We start from the raw sequence: 19,496 nt of genomic DNA on the forward strand, positions 1-19,496 counted from the left end.
GTTGGTTTTGGCAGTGGGAGGGTCTTTGGTGAGGGAGAGGATAAGCTGGGTGTCATCGGCGTAGGAGATGATGTTGAGGTCGTGTTGGCGGGCCACTTGTGCAAAAGGGGCCATGTAGATATTAAACAGTGTTGGGCTGAGGGAAGAGCCCTGGGGTACGCCAAAGATGATGTCGGTGGCTTTGGACCGGAAGGGAGGGAGGCGGACTCTTTGGGTTCGGCCGCAGAGGAAGGAAGTGATCCAGTCGAGGGCTTTGTCTTGTATTCCGGCTTCGTGGAGGCGTGCTGTTAGAGTGCGGTGGCAGACTGTGTCGAAGGCGGCAGATAGGTCCAGGAGAATGAGGGCTGATGTTTTGCCGTTGTCCAGTTGGCGTCTGATGTCGTCTGTGGCGGCTAGAAGGGCAGTCTCGGTGCTGTGGTTCCATCTGAACCCGGACTGGGATGGGTCCAGGATGTTGTCGTCTTCGAGGTGGCGGGTCAGTTGCATGTTGACGATTTTTCTCAATGACTTTTGCCGGGAATGGGAGCAGGGAGATGGGACGGAAATTCTTGAGGTCTTTAGTGTCAGCTTTGGGCTTCTTGAGGAGTGGATTTTGGCATGCTTCCAACTTTCCGTGAATGTTGCTGTTTCGAAGGAGATGTTGATGACCTTCTGTAGTTGGGGGGCGATGATTGTGGCGACTTTGTTGTACACGTGGTGTGTGTATGGGTCAGACGGTGATCCTGAGTGGATGAAGTTCATGATCTTGAGTGTCTCTGTGTTATTGACGGTGGTCCAGGAAATCAGGTGGTTAGTGCGGGTGGTGTTTGCAGGGATGGGGTCTGGTGTGGTTGTGGTGGAGAAGCTGTTGTGGATGTCGGTGATTTTCTGGAGGAAGAAGGTGGACAGAGAGTCGCAGAGCTCTTGTGATGGTGGGATGTTGCCGCTGGGGTTTGAGAGTTCTTTCACGATGTTGAAGAGCTTTTTGCTGTTGTATGCGTTATCCAGGAGGTCTTTGAAGGAGGATCTATTGGTTATTCTGATGAGCTGGTGGTACCTGCGGGAGGCGTCATTGAGGGCTGCGTGGTTGTTGGGTGTGCGTTCGTGGAGCCATTTCTTTTTAGTTTCCAGCAGTTGTGTTTGGCGGCTTGGAGCTCGTCGGTGAACCAGGTGGCTTTTTTTCAGGCTTGGTTGTTGGGGGGATTCTTGAGTGGTGCTAGGGAGTTGGCACAGTTGGTGATCCACTGTCTGAGGTTGAGAGCGGCGGTGTCTGGGTCGGTGGGGTCGGTAGGAGGGTTCTGGGCGAGGGTGCTGGTTAGTTGATCTTCGGTAACTTTGCTCCAGCAGCGGCGGGATGGTTGTTGGATGCGGTGATGCTTGGTGTGTTTCTTGAAGGTGAAGTGGATGCAGTGGTGGTCAGTCCAGTAGAGTTCGGTTGTGTGGTTGAAGGTGCTGTGGGCGCTTGTGGAGAAGATGGGATCAAGCATGTGGCCGGCGATGTGGGTGGGTGTGGTGACGAGTTGCCGGAGTCTGAGGTTGGCGAGGTTGTCGATCAACGTGGTGGAGTTGGGGTCGTTGTTGTTCTCTAGGTGGAAGTTGAGGTCTCCGAGGAGGCTGTAGTCCGTGGAGGGGAGTGCGTGGGTGCTGGTGAGTTCGGCGATGGAGTCGTTGAAGGGTGCTCGTGGTCCCGGAGGTCTGTAGATGAGTGTTCCTCTGAGGGTGGTGTTGGGGTTGGTGTGGATCTGGAAGTGTAGGTGTTCGGCGGTCTTGAGGGTGTTGTCCGTGTGGGTGTGGACTTTGAGGGTGGATTTGTGGGCGATGGCTATTCCTCCTCCGATGCCGTTGGTGCGGTCTCTTCGGGAGATCTTGTAGCCATCCGGGATGGCTAAGGCGATGTCGGGCACCGAGGATTTGTTCCACCAGGTTTCGGTCAGAAAGGCTACGGTGGTGTCGAGCAGGTCCCAGAGTGCAATGGCGTGTTTGCGTGCAGAGCGAGTGTTGAGGAGTATGCAGTGGAGATGATTGGATCCGTCTTTGGGGGGCTTCGTCGCTCTGTCGCAGGTGAATTTGCAGGTTTGGTTGTTGGGGGGATTCTTGAGTGGTGCTAGGTAGTTGGCACAGTTGGTGATCCACTGTCTGAGGTTGACAGCGGCGGTGTCTGGGTCGGTGTGGTCGGTAGGAGGGTTCTGGGAGAGGGTGCTGGTTAGTTGATCTTCGGTAACTTTGCTCCAGCAGCGGGGGGATGGTTGTTTGGATGCAGTGATGCTTGGTGTGTTTCTTGAAGGTGAAGTGGATGCAGTGGTGGTCAGTCCAGTAGAGTTCGGTTGTGTGGTTGAAGGTGCTGTGGGCGCTTGTGGAGAAGATGGGATCAAGCATGTGGCCAGCTATGTGGGTGGGTGTGGTGACGAGTTACCGGAGTCTGAGGTTGGCGAGGTTGTCGATCAACGTGGTGGAGTTGGGGTCGTTGTTGTTCTCTAGGTGGAAGTTGAGGTCTCCGAGGAGGCTGTAGTCCGTGGAGGGGAGTGCGTGGGTGCTGGTGAGTTCGGCGATGGAGTCGTTGAAGGGTGCTCGTGGTCCCGGAGGTCTGTAGATGAGTGTTCCTCTGAGGGTGGTGTTGGGGTTGGTGTGGATCTGGAAGTGTAGGTGTTCGGCGGTCTTGAGGGTGTTGTCCGTGTGGGTGTGGACTTTGAGGGTGGATTTGTGGGCGATGGCTATTCCTCCTCCGATGCCGTTGGTGCGGTCTCTTCGGGAGATCTTGTAGCCATCCGGGATGGCTAAGGCGATGTCGGGCACCGAGGATTTGTTCCACCAGGTTTCGGTCAGAAAGGCTACGGTGGTGTCGAGCAGGTCCCAGAGTGCAATGGCGTGTTTGCGTGCAGAGCGAGTGTTGAGGAGTATGCAGTGGAGATGATTGGATCCGGCTTTGGGGGGCTTCGTCGCTCTGTCGCAGGTGAATTTGCAGGTGTGGCAGAAGAAGGGACCGTTGGTGTTCCTTGGAGAGGACTGGAAGCAGCCTGTGTTGTGGCCAGGATTGAGGGCGATGAGGTCGCTGGCCGTGTAGCGGCGTCTGGGGATGCAGGGGTCCCGAGGACCGGGGGGGTGGCACTGGTTGCAGTCCAGGCGCAGACGGGCTTGCCTCTGGTGTGCCTCTGGTGCGTCAGTGGCGTGCCCGGTGTGCGCGGATGCGCAGCAACTGCCATTAAGAAGGGAGGAGGGAGGGAGGAGCAGCTGGGAGGCGGGAGGGAGAGGCGAATGGGGGCGCGAGGGGGTGGGGCCGCAGGGACGCAGCAGCAGGGGATCGGAGAGTGGCTCAGAGAGAGCCGAAGCGGGGGAGCGCACAAGGGGCAAAAACCAGGCACAAAAAGCCAGAAAGGCACAAAAAAGTGAAAAACAGATGGAAAACAGCACAATAAATCAGGCAATGAAATAAAGCACAATAACAAAAAGGAACAAATGCACAAGTCTAGTGACTCTTACCAGAAGCCCACTAGACACCAGGGATGAGGCGCAGGTGGGCACCTGCGGGTGGAGGAGGGCCTCGAACACGCAAACAGCAGCGTGGGCGGGGGTCAGGGACACGGACACAGCTAGGTGGTGCTGCGATCATGGGGGAGCAAGCTCCTGACCAAAGGAAGGTCAGAGGTAGCTCCCAGTCAGATGGAGGCACTTGAACCTGGCATTCAGGAGGTTAAAGGTCCTATCAATAATCCTTGTATGCCCATGTGCCTCATTATAACGTTCCTCTGCCCTTGTCCTGACATTCCTCACTGGGGTCAGTAGCCATGAGAGGTTGTGGTAACCAGAGTCACCAGTAAATATTGAGGGACAACTGTTAGACACACACTACCCCTTAGGGACAACCCCATACTCAGACCCCAACTTATACTGTGTGGGGACCTTGGGCTCATCTAATAGCCACACCCGGTGCCTCTGGAGTTGCCCCATCACATAAGGGATGCTGCTATTCCTCAAGACATAGGCGTCATGTACAGACCCAGGATATTTGGCATTCACATGGGAGATGTACTGGTCTACCAAATACACCATTTGCACATTCATCAAATGATAGCTCTTTCTATTCCAGTAAACCTGTTCATGTCTCCGGGGGTGGGGGGCAAATGCCACATGTGTACCATCATTGGCACCAATGATGTTGGGGATATGTCCCAGGGCATAAAAGTCAGCTTTCACTGTGGCCAAATCATCCACCTCTGGGAATACGATGTAGCTGCACATGTTTTTCAGCAGGGCAGACAACACTCTGGTCAACACGTTGGAGAACATTGGCTGAGACATCCCTGACGCCATGGCCACTGTAGTTTGAAAGGAACCACTTGCCAGGAAATGGAGCACTGACAGTACCTCGACTAGAGGGGGGATTCCTGTGGGCTGATGGATAGCTTACATCAGGTCTGGCTCCAATTGGGCAAGTTCTTGGATTGTGGCATGATCAAGTCTATATGTGATGATAATGTGTCTGTCCTCCCTTGTCGCCAGGTCCACCAGGGGTCTGTGCACCAGAGGATGCCGCCATCTCAACGTCTGCCTCATCAGTTGTAGCCTATAGAGGAGAACGGTGAGCAGACAGTCATATTTCCACATAGATGGCACAACTGTTTCTGAATGTATGTCACAGAAGCAGTGTGTGAAATCGAGAGTCAGTAGATGTGACAATATGTGCTGTGATGCAGTTAGGTGCCATGCCATGTGCCCCCCTGAAATGGCGGCTGCCTGACCTGTGAGGAGGGACAAGGGGAAATGAGGTAAGTCCACTGGCATTCTGCTGCGTCGCGGTAGGCGGACGATGTCCGCCGCGCAACTTCACATTGGTTATTATTGGGCCCTATGGGTCCAAGGAGCAAATGGCTATGTACGCTGGTGGTGACGGTACGCACCGCCGCTGACGTCACTGCCATTTTCTAGCTATTCACTCACTTGCTACCTGACCTTCAACAGGAGAGGACCTACACTGCAAGTGCTGCTGTGACTGAGTCTGGAAGCGACAATGGCTACAGTGTCTGGGGAAAGGGCCACCACCTTCACTGAGGAGGAGATGGAGAAACTGGTGGATGGGGTCCTACCTCAGTACACGTTACTCTACGGTCCTCCAGACAAACAGGTGAGTACACTGAGAACATGATGTGTGGGCAATGCATGTTTTGAGTGGTGTGTATGTAGGGGGGGTGCTGTGGCGTCCTGGCCTGAGCACAGCATGAGAGGTGGTCGGTGTATGTGCATCAGGGCATGGGTGGGAACTGGGGGGCAATGAGTATGCCGGTCCAGAAGGTGAGTAATTAAATTTTCCCCTGTCTTTACCCTCTAGGTCAGTGCCCACCAGAAAAAGGGCATATGGCGTGCCATCACCAGGGAGGTGAGGAGCACCCACTGCCGCAAAAGATGGGAGGACCTGCGCCGCTGGACCAAGAAGACGGCGGAGACCCAGCTGGGGCTGGCCTCCCAACATGGAAGGGGTGCCCGTCGCACCATGAGCCCCCTGATGTTCCACATCCGTGTGGAGGCCTATCGGGAGTTTAATGTGCACTTAAAGGGCATCACAGCAGCCACAAGGGGGTGAGTACAAATTCCGAAAGATTACTTTGCGTGCTTTCGGAGCTAGCTGGGTGGGAGATGTGGGCTGTGGGTGCCCCTAGGCCAATGCGATTATGGCAGGAGAGGTCCCCTGTGTGCAGGCTCTGAAGCACTCCTACCCCAATGGTACAGGTGGCCAACTAACTACTGGGCAGGGTCCTGTGGGTGCCAGGTGTGCAGATGCTGGCGGTAGGCATTGTACCCCATGGGCTGGTGAATTTCTTAGTGACTGGTTGGGCATGGCCTAGTGCATAGGGCATGTGTTGTGTACACCAACATTAGTTGTGTTGCTGGCATTGACCAAGTGTGTCCTCTGTCTCTCCCCGCCCCCTTTTTGTTTTGACATCCTTTTGTTCATTAGCATCATCTGGCGGAGGAGCAGAGGCACCGGCGACGGATGGAGCTGCATCCCAGGGCGAATCCACTGAGGGTGAAGACACCAGTGGGACGGAGGGCGAGGGGAGCTCTATGACGGGGACAGGGGGGGATACCAGTGACAGTGACTCCTCCTCCGATGGAAGCTCCCTGGAGGTGGTGGACACCTCTGTGCCCACCCCAACAACAGGTACAGCCACCACCCCCCTCCCAGCAGCCCCTCAGCGTGTTTCCAGTGCCCGCTCATCTCCTTCGCCCCAGGCACCTCAATCCCTGTCCCAGTCAGCCCTGCTGCCCTCAGTGAGGAGGCTAATGACCTCCTGAGATCCCTCACTGTTGGGCAGGCAACCATTCTGAATGCCATCCAGGGTGTTGAGAGGCATTTGCAACAAACAAATGCATACCTGGAGGGCATTCATTCTGACGTGGCAGCCCAACATAGAGCATTTCAGGCTCCGGCCTCAGCACTGATGGCAGCCATTGCTCCTGTGTCCAGTCTCCCCCCTCCAGCTTCGACTACCCGACCCAATCCCCTCTACCTCACCCTATCCCAAGCACACCTTCAGACCAGCATGCACACACATCAACACACAAAAGTGGCTCAGGTAAACATAAGCACCACACATCATCACACAGGCACTCCCACAAGCACCATACCCATGCAAACATCTACTTACTCCACTGTGTCCCCCTTCTCCTCTTCATCCACCTCCCTCCCAGTAGCATCTCCACTCTCACCTGCATACACTACATCATCATCCACTACCTCCATCACCAGCATGCCCATCACAACACACCCCTCATGAGCAAACACCACCCCCACAAACATGCACACATCCTCTGTGTCCTTTCCCAGTGTGTCTGTGAGCCCTCCTCCCAAAGTACACAAACGCAGGCACACACCCACTCAACATCCATCCACCTCACAACAGCCTCCAGCCCATGCACCTTCGCTTAAACTCAGCAGACGGACACCTCCTACAACCACTACCTCTTCCTCCACTCCCACTCCCCCTTCAGCTTCCCGTCCCAGTGTATCCCAAAAACTTTTCATGGCTAACATTGACCTCTTCCCTACGTCTCCCCCCATCCTTCCCCTAGGGCAAAGGATGTCAAGATCCCAGGCCAGCACCTCAGCCACCAAGTCGGCGTCCGCTGTGGTCCCTGCAAGTCTGAGGGGATCAAAGGGGGCACCCGACAGGGCTGGCAGTGTGCCACCTACAAATGCAAAAGACCAACCAATTCCACCACCTGCCAAGGTTAGGAAGGGGCCAGCATGCAGCACGGACAAAACACACGACCCACCCAGCAAGGCCTCATCCAAAAAACAAGAGGACAGTGCCAAGGTCCCAGCAGCATCTACCAAGGTGGGGAAGGCAAAAAAAAGCAAAGGCAAGGCAATTCAGGGCTTGGAGCCTCCAGGTGAGAGACTGATGACCACCATTAGTCCTGACAGGCCAGCAACCTGTACCGCGGTAAGCACCGCCGCAATCACCGCCCCCTGCACGCTGCTGCCACATCGACAGTCAGCAGCATCATCCCCAGTGGGCAGCCGTCCGAGGCTGCTGGAGACGGCCCGGTGTCTCCCTCCACTACTACCAGCACCTGCACCGCGGCCAGCACCGGCAGCATCCCAGCCGCAGGCTGTGCCGCATGCACCGCCACCTGCACCACCACATGCCCAGCCATTGCCACTACATCGGACATCAGCACCATCCCCAGTGGACAGCCATCCGAGGCTGCAGGAGTCAGCTTGGACCCTGCACCCAGCACTTGAAGCACCATCACCAGCACTGGCAGTACCAGCAGTTTGCAGTCTGTTGCCACAGGATGGAGTCTAGCCCTGCCTCTATGGAGTATCATGCTACCTATTCCCAGCACATCTCGTACCTCTGCCACCCAGATGAGTGAATGGGAACTGCCACACCCCAGATGCAGCTTCACTGGGCACCAGGCCCCCTTCAGAACTAGTGGAGATATCCATCCACTCACCCTATCCTCAGCAGGAGGAAGCTGACTGGGCACAAAGCCCTCTCCAGAACCAGTGGAGATATGCATCCACTCACCCTATTCTTGGCAGGATGAAGCACACTGGGCACAAACCCCCTCCAGAACCAGTGGAGATATGCATCCACTCACCCTATCCTTGGCAGGATGAGGCACACTGGGCACAAAGCCCCCTCCAGAACCAGTGGAGATATGCATCCACTCACCCTATACTTAGCAGGATGAAGAACACTGGGCACAAAGCCCCCTCCAGAACCAGTGGAACATGTTACCCACTTGAGAGACTGTGGGTTTGCACTCCCCAGGACCAGGCAGTGGGCAAACCACACACTTGAGAGAGTTGAGAGACTGTGGCTTTGCACTCCCCAGGACCAAGCAGTGTGCAACCCACCCACTTGAGAGACTTGAGGGACTGTGGCTTTGCACTCCCCAGGACCAGGCAGTGGGCAAACCACCCACTTGAGAGACTTGAGGGACTGTGGCTTTGGACTCCCCAGGACCAGGTAGTGGGCAAACCACCCACTTGAGAGACTTGGGAGACTGTGGATTTGCACTCCCAGGACCAGGCAGTGGGCAAACCACCCACTTGAAAGACTTAAGAGACTGTGGCTTTGAACTCCCCAGGACCAGGCAGTGGGCAAACCACCCACTTGAGAGACTTGAGGGACTGTGGCCTTGCACTCCCTAGGACATTGTTGTGGGCATGTTGCCCCCTCCTGGAGCAGTGGCGTAGTACCATCTTCTGGTTGTGGTACCCCCCCTTCCCTTCCCCCTGAGGTGCCTGTGTGTTTACGATCTGATGCCCCTGAAGTGTTCTCTCCGTTTTGAGGCATGATTCAAGTGTGGGCTTTGCCCATGATTTTTGGCCCAGTGGGCCATGGACATATACAAAGGACAGTGTACGGCCTTCTGTACATATAGGAAATATTTATATATACTATTTTTTATATTTGTTAACTATATCTGCATGTTCTAAAATATCACTAATTTGAATCACTTCCTATTGTCCTTGCGTTCTTCCAGGGGGTTACGAGGTGTAAATGTAATATTGCTGCATGTGTTTATGTGTACAGTGATGTGGGTGAGGGTGGGGTGGTGGTGTTGCGTGTTGCGTGTGTGTGTCACTCTCTTTTTCCTCCCCCCTCCCCTGTGTGCTAAGTGCAGTACTCACTGTGGTCGTCACCGTCGCCTTCTTTGAAATTCCTGGTGTATTAGCAGATTCACCAGCATGGGGCGGACCTGCAGTTCGGGCTCCATGGCGTCCTGGTTCTTTGTTGAGTGTCGAAAGGTGAGTGGTTCCCCTTCAGTCTACTGTTTCTGCCGTGCTTTTGATGTTGTTGGTACTGCACCGGAAAAGCTGGCAGATTGGTGCCTTATAATAGCGTGGGCGGTATATTGTCTTCCGTCTGTCTGTTGGTGGTGACTGCTGTGCTGTTTGTTCCTACTGCCTTGGTGGTCGGAGTGTTAAAGTGGCTGTCTGTGTTGGTGGTTTCCGCCGTAGTCATGATTCAATTTTTTTTACCGCCAGCCTGTTGGAGGTATTACCACCACTTTAACACCAAACACCAGGGTTGTAATGAGGGCCAATGTTCCTAAGTGTGTAAATGCAAGTGGACAATATAGTCATCCCATTATGGACAATGGCTAATGCTTTCTCTAAATTTGTCTCATCTATTCTCCTTAAATGAGCAGCAGCTTCAATTTGAGAAAGATTCTGTATTTCATTGTTTATTGCATACAAGAATCTTTTAGGGTTTTGTGATCTAGGACCTAACAAGAAATCTTGCCAATTCATGTCCTCAGACAGGAGAGAAAGAGGTTCTTTTACAGATGTCAAAGTGGAATGTTGTAACATTGCTGATGTAAATTGCCCACCCTATATGTAGTAATAATCCATCCATGTTGTGTCTTGATATAACAAGGGTCCAGTCTGCTGACTAAAACCCTGTGTAGAGTTTATAGACAGTGCAACTGCCATTTTTGTCCACTGGCCACAGTAACCTACCCTTGGGACCTGAAAGTGTAGAAATAAATGTACCATTTATGACCATACCTATGGGGTGATCTTCTGTGTAAATAACACAACTTTGGTAATTGTCAAATTTTGCAACTGAAGGAATACTGGGCACATTCATGTCTTTAGATTTTAAAATATTTCATTACTTTTGCGGGTACAGAAAGAAAAAAGAAAGGGGTAGTAATCATTCGCAGTGGATATAATGCTTATAACCTGTGAGATACGTTCCATTTGTAGAGCAAGAGACATGCATAATATATGAATAGAACTATATCACCATTGCATGTAGTTAAGCATTATTGTTTGTAAGCCCTAATTGAAAAAAAGCAGGGACATAGGATAAAAAAGGGAGGAGAGAAAACAAAGAAAGTCCTAGTGACAGAGAAGAATGAGAAAAGAAATAGAGTAAGAGAACGATGTCAAAGGTACTATGGTGTCAGTGGTATAACTGGGTTGTATTAGAGCATGGGTACTCTCAAACATTTTCCCAGGGGCCAAAAAGTTTGGTCTGTGATGTGCCCGGGGGCCGCATTGATGCCGGTGCAGTGGCGGTTGGCTGGGGTGCCTAGGGGCATTGGTGGCAAGGTAGGTGTAGGAGAAGCAAAAGATATATATCTTGTGGCTGAAATGAACAATGGTAAACCAGAAAACCTGGAATTAATCCCGGCTTCCCCACTTTACCAAATTGTGTGATTCTGGGCAATTATTTAACTTCACTTTTCCCTCCTTTTTCTGCATTATCGCATATAAGACCTCAAAAAATATGATTTCTTGGTGTGTGCTGTACAAAACCTGCTTCTATGTTTAATTTAATAAACTATAATGTTGTTCATGTGTGATAGGAACCCAGGCCACCCATAAAGTGCGCATGACAAGTGACATCCCTCTATAAATTTACTATTGGTGGTGTTCTCAGGGTAAGGAGAAGAAATACTGTTTGAAAACTATCACTTTTACATGAATACATCTCAATGTACTGACATAACAAATTGTACTAGGGTGAAAAGGTTCTGTATGTTAACTAAATATACTTTTTTAATTTTGAAGTGACTGACATAGTTTTCCACTTATGCTGCAAGATGGCTTTAAAAATGAAGGTGTTTCTAAAGTTAAGTGCAGGAGTCCCCAGTCACTTCCTTTCTTTAACACCAATTTAAATAAATGAGTGTGTGTCTATTTAATATTTTTATTGTAAGTGTTGAGTTGAACAAGCAGCTGTCCAGTGCTCCTCTTGCCCAAGGGGCCGCATGTTAAGGTCAGAGGGGCCGCATGAGGCCCGCGGGACATACTTTGAGTATCTAGGTATTAGAGGATGCATGTTGGTGTGGCATAAAGTACTTTGTGCATTTATTGTATTGTGAATTGAGAGGCGGCTCTTATCTCTCATTTATGATGTCAGGATGGAAATGAGGGATATTGTAAGCAAGCTCAGGGAGGCTTATTGTTTTGTATGTATATGTGTAGTTTATTCCAAAGCCTATGTGATTTCTAGCAATTGATGTTGTTGTTGAATAGTGTGTTATCCACACTTCTTGCAAAGCAAAACCACGCCTATCAATTATGGTGGGATAGGTTTTGGATTGATTTTTATTCACAGAGAATATTTTTAATTCAGATTGTTAGTAGGAGGTCCATGAGTCTTATGTCCGTTGTGTTTAGTTTCAAAGCTGGGGTGTGAGACCAAGGTCTTAGGGTTACTATATGGAAGTTAGTGGAGATCTCAATATTTAAGGTTAGAGTTAAAAATGTTTGAATCTCATTCCACAATAACCACCCACTGGGACCTAAAGGTGTACAATTAAGTATACTATTTCTGATCAGACCATTGAGCTGATCTTCTGTGGAGTAACTACATATTGCCAATTGTCAAACTTTGCAATAGAAGGAATACTGAGCACATTCATGTCTTTAACTTTTGCTAGACCTGGGCAAGTTGTCTGCTGAACAGTGTCATTAAGAAAACTCATCTGTAATGGCATCAGACATACTTTAAATAAGAGATCCATGCCCTGTAATGCCAATCTTGTGTTCCCTAAACTGACTTTATATCAACTGTTTCTTTTCTAGCCCTTAATGGCAGGTCGGGATATGAATGAATTTGAATAAATTAATTTAGTAGTGGTCAGCATATTTTTTCTCGCTTTTGCTGGTAATGTGAAATAATATGAAACAGGATCAGTAGCATCATGTCCAGAGAAATACATGAATTTGTCTGAATATGTTTTAGAGCTCCCTACCGGTGGATTTGGACAATGTTCCCATTCTGTGTAATCAAAAATAATGTGTGGGGTACTAGCACTATGTAGATAATGGCATGTACAATGATGGTAACAAAACACTTCGCTATAATTTGTGGAGTTCACATACATATCTTCACTTTCAAATTCAGTATAATATTCAAGCTCAGAAGTCAACTGTTTTCATATTCCAATTGTCAGACAGAACACCAGGTATAATGATATCCTCATAGACATTTTGAAAAGATACAGAATTTGAATAGTTTCTGTGGGATCAAATATATCATATGGAACCTTATCCCAAACAATCCCATCAGGAACTGAAAAAGCAGAAATATTCACTAGGGACAAGTCTCTTCACAGTTTGTGGAAAGACAAGTGAGGCTTAAGTACCTCATCTACCAGTTCAACAGCAGAGAGTTCAGGAAGATAATGCCCATTTAAAAGCAAGAAGAAGACAATTACAAATCCATTCCACAAGAAGAGAACAAGCAGGGTGAGTATATCCCAAAAATAGGACCACAGACTGATCAGATGAGTGTGATTAAGCCAGTTCAAAAGCTCACGTATACCATGAAGAGAAGTAGTACTTGTACCTGAGGAGAAGTTGTCAATGTCGACAAAGTACCCAGAAGCGGTCAGTGTGAAGACAGGAGCCACTGCAAGTCAAAGGGAACTAGTAGACTCCTCTAAAAGTGGTTCATCATTAAGAAATATATTGCTTTGAGAAGTAGTAGATGACTGTAGAATTATGTTGGGTACACTTCTGGTACTTGTAGCAGTAAGTGGAATGAACAGAAGTTAATTTTCTGTCATCCCCAGCTTAGGGAAAACTATTTCAGCATTGTTTAAAGCATGAAAAGTTATTTCCTGTATGCAGTGAGGGGGGATAGAGAAGTACCTAGGAATCCTCTGGGCTTACTGTGAGGGATCAACCACATAATGCAATTTGACTTGATCAATGGAGACAAAGTGTTAGTCTTTACTACCTGCAAGCAGTGTCATTTTCTCACACCAATCTTTCCTTGAACTAGATCCCCAACTTTAGGAATCCAGCCTGTGGCTGCTGGTATATTCCTCATTCCCAAATTGGTAGCATGCGTAGTAGCATGTTTATGACAGGTAAGTGAAAATGGTTACTCAAATTATTAGGCAGAACACTTGTTTAAGACTTTTTATTTTCTTCTTTACTTAATTTCTCTTTTAATTCTTCTCTACTCTTGTTGTACATTTGTAAGATGTTTCCTTCTTTTCCTTCTTCTCAGTTCCTCATATATCTTCTCTCTTGTTTCAGGTTGAGGTATTCCAGTGCTCCAGAAAGTCATCCACACCAGGAGAGGGAGAGAAAATAAGAAGCCCTTTTTTAGTATGTAAGTATAGGGTAAATTGTCTTTCTATTTCTTCTCTTTCAGACTATTTATTTCTCTTACTATTTTCTTTGTCCTTAACTGTGCCCCTTTCCTATTAGTGATTAGTGCCTTGGTTAAATCCTAGATATATTTCCTTTCCTTTCTTTTCTGTTAGTACTGTGGCTCTCTTTCAGTGTTTTCTTTTTTGTTGTTGATTCTTTAGATTTTTTCTCCTTTCTATTATACAATGTCTGCTCCAATAGTGCACCACCCGGCTCCCGTTCACTTAGTTATTAAATTTCCTCTATTCTTTAGTGCTCTGTCAGGTGCACGTCTCTGTGGTGCCAAAACAACACTCCCCGCTTCTGTGATCCTCTTTTTCCTCCTGCTGCTAATTATATCCCCTTCCCCAGTGTGGTTCACATACCTGGTTGGGCCATGCTCCTCCTGGAACGTGGCCAGCTTCTGCACATCTCGCTCTCCCTCTCGGTTGTCTTGAGGCAGTTTCCTCATTGGATTCCTGCGACGTCCGTTTCCTGGTCTCTTCTCCTTGGGTGTGTCGTCCTGCGTCTCCTTCTCAGCTGCGGCGCTTGGAATTCATTCATCCTCTTCCTCGTCTTTGCACGTCCTCCTTGTCGTCTATCTCTATTCCCAGCGACTTTCGGTATTTCAGGCTCCTCCTCCGGCATTCTCTCATCCTGACGTATGGGCCATAATTCCCCTGTGGCACCCAGATCAGTTCCCCCGGGGTGTGGGATGTCTGTCCCCATTCCTCGTGCATTGTCACATTCTCTCCCCCATGTAAGTGGCTGTTGGAGACACAAATTGGAAGGGTACTGAGACAGAAAGTCTGCATTGGAAAGTAAGGAACCCGGGGAATGTTTCACCTGAAACAGAAAAGGTTGTAACACCAAGAACCACCGCAGCACTCGGGAATTTGTTTTCCTTATGTTTAGACAGCCAGGTAGGCAGAGCGTGGTTCATGAGGAGCGTAAATGACCTTCCTATGAGATAATATCGGAGGGATTCAAAGGGCCATTTTATAGCGAGACATTCCTTGTTGACCGTAGGGTAATTCTTTTCTCTAGGTAGTAGCTTCATACTGATGTATACAATTGGATGGAACTCTGCATCCTCCCCTTCCAGAGATAACACTGTTCCCAGTCCCTGATCTGAAGCATCGGTTTGTAACTGACCCTAGAAAGCCCTATATCTTTCTTATTCTTTGGGATGGTTATCTATGTGATGACCTCCACTTTCTCTACCTGCGGTTTGATTGTTCCATTTTCTATCACATAACCCAGGTACTTAATCAAATTTTTAGTTATATTACACTTCTCCGGATTAGCGGTTAGTCCGGACTTTTGGAGGGGGTGAAGAATTTCTGAAAAGTGTTCTAAATATTTTTCCCAGGTAGCACTGTATATCACAATATCATCTAGGTATGCCGCCGCATACTCCTATGGGAGGGCGTAACATGATACTGATTAATCTATGAAAGGTAGCTGGTGCCCCATGTAACCCAAAGGGCAAAACCGTGAACTGGTATAACCCTGAGGGGGATGCAAATGCAGTTTTTTCCCTGTCTGTTTCCTGTAGGGGAATCTGCCAATAGCCTTTTGTTGAATCCAATGTAGTGAAGTATTTGGCTTGGCCTAGTCAATCTATTAGATCATCTATGTGGGGTATGGGATAAGTGTAAAAGTGTGAGAAAGAATTAAGTTGTCAATAGTCTATACAGAAACGTATAGAGCCATCTGGTTGGGGAACCAATACTACAGGGGAACACCAGGGGCTGGAGGAAGCTTCAATAATGCCTGCTTTTAGCATTTCCATGACTTCTTTCTCTATGACTTGCTTTCTAGCTTCATGTATGCAGTATGGTCTTATTCAGGAGACTCTTCCATCTATGGTGCGTATGTGGTGCTTTATGAGGTGAGTTCTAACAGGTGGTTTAGAAAATACCCAATTGTGGCTATGTATTATTTCCTCTAAGTGATGGCATTGGGAGGTTGTGAGTTCAGTATTAAAATGAGGCTCACCTACTTGACTGGATTCGGGAGGGGTAAGTAATACAGGAATCTCTACCTCTTGACTTGTAGTAATAGAGATTCAAGTCATTTTATTTGCATCATTCTCATACCACATCTTCAACAAATTAATGTGATAAATTTGACTTTTATTGGACCCTGCGGGTATTTCAATCCTGTACGTTACCGGAGTTACTTCTTCTAGGACATTATAGAGTCCCTTCCATCGGGCTAACAATTTGTTCTCAGTCGTAGGTAGGAGTATTATTACTTTTTTGGCCTATGGCTTGTTTCCGTTTTTTACTTCCAAAATCATATTGGCCCTTCTGTCTTTACTGGGTCTCTTTTAGTTGGGCGTGTACGTCCTCCCACACTGAATGTAATGTTTGCTGTAAGTCCCTAGTGTCTCCTCCTCTGTTTCTTCCCACTGTTCAGCCAACATGTCTAAAATAGTCCTAGGTTGTCTTCCGAAGAGAAGTTCAAAAGGACTGTGTCCAGTGGAAGATTCTATATCTGTACATATAGCATACTACACTAAGGGTAGTTTTTTCTCCCAATTCTTACCGGTATCGTTTATGGTTTTCAGTAAGAGATTCTTGATTGTTTTGATGTAATGATCTACAAAGCCATCTGTTTGTGGAAGGTAAACGGACGTCCGTATTTGCTGGACGCCAAGATTATGACATATTTCCGTCATTAAACGTGACATGAAATGCGTTCCGTGGTCGGTCAGGAGTTCCTTAGGAAATCCTACATGGGAAAAAAAGTCTATCATGGCGGGAGCCACACTTTTAGTCATCCTTGGTAGTTAAAGGTATGGCCTCAGAATATCTAGTCGCGTAGTCAACTAGGACTGAGATGTATTGGTGACCTTTAGATGATACGCCCAAAGGGCCCACCAAGTCCATACCTACCCGTGTGAACAGTGTTTCTATAATAGGTAAAGGAAGGAGGGAACCTTGGGTTCCTGGGAGGGATTAATCAATTTACATTTTGGACATTGTTGGCAATGTTTCAGAATGTCCCCATATATACCTTGCCAATAAAATTATCTTGTTATGTATTCTTCAGTCTTTTCCCTTCCTAGGTGTCCTTCCCCCGTCTCCCCATGTGCTAAGTGTAGTACCTGGGCTCGGTAATGTTTGGGGACTTACAACTGTGTTTTTGTTTTCCCTTGTTGTGTGAACACTCGATAAAGCAAATCATTTTTGGTGTTGAAATAAGGACCTACCGTAGGAATGATATTGCTGAGGGCATCAGGCCAGGCTTGTTTTAGAGTAAGATCGTCTTGTTGGGACTGTCGGAAATCTCCTGCGACAGATAATACATGCTTCATTGGATTAGTGTTACTTCCTCTGTTATCATTATTTTCCCTGCAGTATATTTTCTTCTGGTTTTACTTCTGGGTCTTAGTCAGTCTTTCCCTATGTATATTATTTTTCTATTTCTATTTTGGAGGTAGTCCCAGTCTACCACAATCATTCAGTTTCATTGGTCATTTGTGCTTCTTGGCGCTATTCCAACTTGAATTTTTCAAAATTCATATCTTTGGTTACTCTTCTTGGATTTGTGTCATTTTGGACATATTTTGTTTATTACATTTTTTTAATTTGCATTAACGGTTTGTATTGTGTTGCATATATATTTTATTACTGTTTTGGAACTGCATACATACTTTACTACACTTTACTTTCAGCTGTGTGACATTGCTACCAGGGGGCTGACCTCAGGTTACTTTAGTGACTTTGAGTATTCAACCTGACAAGAGTTGTGACTATTCCTTGAGGTGGGTAATCGTCCATTCCAATTAACAATCCAGTTTCTTATATTGGTGTTCAGCTTCAGGATCTAAAACTTGTGTTAATCAGTACTACTCAGTAATTTAAGGTGAAATCGAAATTTGACATCCAAATTAACATTTTATTTGTAAATTGACCTCTGATTTTTGATTGGTTATTTTATTTAATTGTCTAAATTCCTGCCCTGTGATTTTTGAAAGATTTAAAATGCATCTGAGAAGCATTGAGATTATCAGCATGACAGATCTGAGGAGGATGTGCAAGGGGAGAGGGCTGAAGCTAGTGAAGCAGTACAAGAAAGGAGACTACCTGATAGCCCTCAGTGGTTGGGAGGAAATACTTCTGCTTCATTTCACCCCACAAGAGAATGTATATGAGGAGAAGGTGGTGAAAATAGGTGCAGAATGGGAAGATGACTTTGAAGAATGTGAGAAATTGGGGTGTTGGTTGACTGGCTGTGAACCCTGGCATCAACCACAATATTTGTTGGGATGAGGCACCAGCCAACCCCAAATTAACCTGTGCTTAACCCTCTGGTAGCTTGGCACAGAGCAGTCTGGCTTTACTTAGAGGCAATCTGTTTGTGCAACACTTCAGGCAGCAATAAAGTGAAAAACACCATTCTTGGAAAATGGGTTATTGGTAAGGGCAGGTAGGTAACTACACTTAGCAATAGGCCACTAACCTCCACTTAGGTCCAGTTAGGTCTCAGTAAATTAAACCCAGCTCAACCCTTGGTAGCTTGGCAACGAGCGACAAGGCTTAACTTAGGAGACAGAGTGTAAAACATTCAATTATCACAAAACAGTAAGTAAATAAAACAAAGGAAACAGTTTAAAAACCCAGAATCAATTTCTAAGAATAGATTATATTTTTATCTTTAAAATGACACAAAAATGAATAATAGCGGATAAGGGAAACCGGAGATATGAATTTTTAAAGGATTATTGTTTTCTAGCGCCTAGAAACAAAAAGCCCCAATCTGGTCATCTGGTCGTACCTCGACCGAGGCAAAGTCAAAGTTTACGGCCACTGCGATGAAGCCCGGCCTGGCTACAGCCCGCGGGAGGCCTCGGTCAAAAGTTTACCTTAGGACTAAGTCGTTTTTCTGAAGATTTTCTTCAGCGGGACGAACCTGCCAGTCCAATCCGACCTCCTGGAACTCTTCGTACGATACACATCGTGGGAGCCCTCGGTGGAGATTTTTACCTTCGGACTTCGGACCATATGTACGAACACATTTTCCTATTGACACTGAATGGGAAAAACCCTTTGCTACATCTGGCCCTTAGTCATTTTTTCGAGGTGTAACTCCTTCGACCAGGGCAAACATGGATCTTGATCCAATGTCCTCATCTGGCTGGGAGGTCCCGGTCAACTTCCTACCTTCGGACTTAGTCTCTTTTTTGGAGATTTGTTTTCACCGAGACAAACCTGCAAGTCAGGCTGGGTCGCGGTTGAGGCAAGCTGGCTAGAGGTGCCGCAGCGGGTTGGTCCCTCTAAGGAGCTTTTTTTCAAAGGTTCTCCAAACTTCTGGATCATCTTCCAAATGTTCCTTTAAGGTTCTGTTGGGGTCTACAGCTCACCCCAAGGTTCCAGAAGCTCTGAGATGATCATTGGGGGTGTGGACTACAGCTCCCAGAATGCTCCTGGTGCAAACTCCTTTTTGGCCACTGGACAGTGGTCAGCTGGTTGGTTTCTTCAGGAGTTGGTGCAAGGGACTCTGGTTAGCAATTTTTCACCTGTAGCAAACAGGGAGTCCCTCCTTGAACCAGTTGAAGCCAGGCAAAGTCCTTCTTGTGGTGAAGCCTAAGTGTGCAGCTGGTGCAGTCCTTCAGAGTGCAGGGTCTAGGTGCAGGCCAGGGGTCCAGCAGGGCAGTCCTTCTTCTTCTGTAGTTCTTCCTTGTTGGAATCTGATGGGGATCTGAGATGTGGGTGCAGGTCTGCCAGTTTTATCCCTGCTCCTGGGTGAAAAACAGGGGGGTCCTGGTTCTCCAATCAGGTGCAGGTTCCTTCCCCCTGTGATGACCACTTCCTGGGAAGTGTGGCAAAAACCAATCCCAGGGAGCAACATTCCTCAAAAATCCATCATGGCTGAAAGTGATTTTTAGAGG

The sequence above is a fragment of the Pleurodeles waltl genome, chromosome 6, assembly GCF_031143425.1.
Source record: "Pleurodeles waltl isolate 20211129_DDA chromosome 6, aPleWal1.hap1.20221129, whole genome shotgun sequence".
Lineage (NCBI taxonomy): Eukaryota > Metazoa > Chordata > Amphibia > Caudata > Salamandridae > Pleurodeles > Pleurodeles waltl.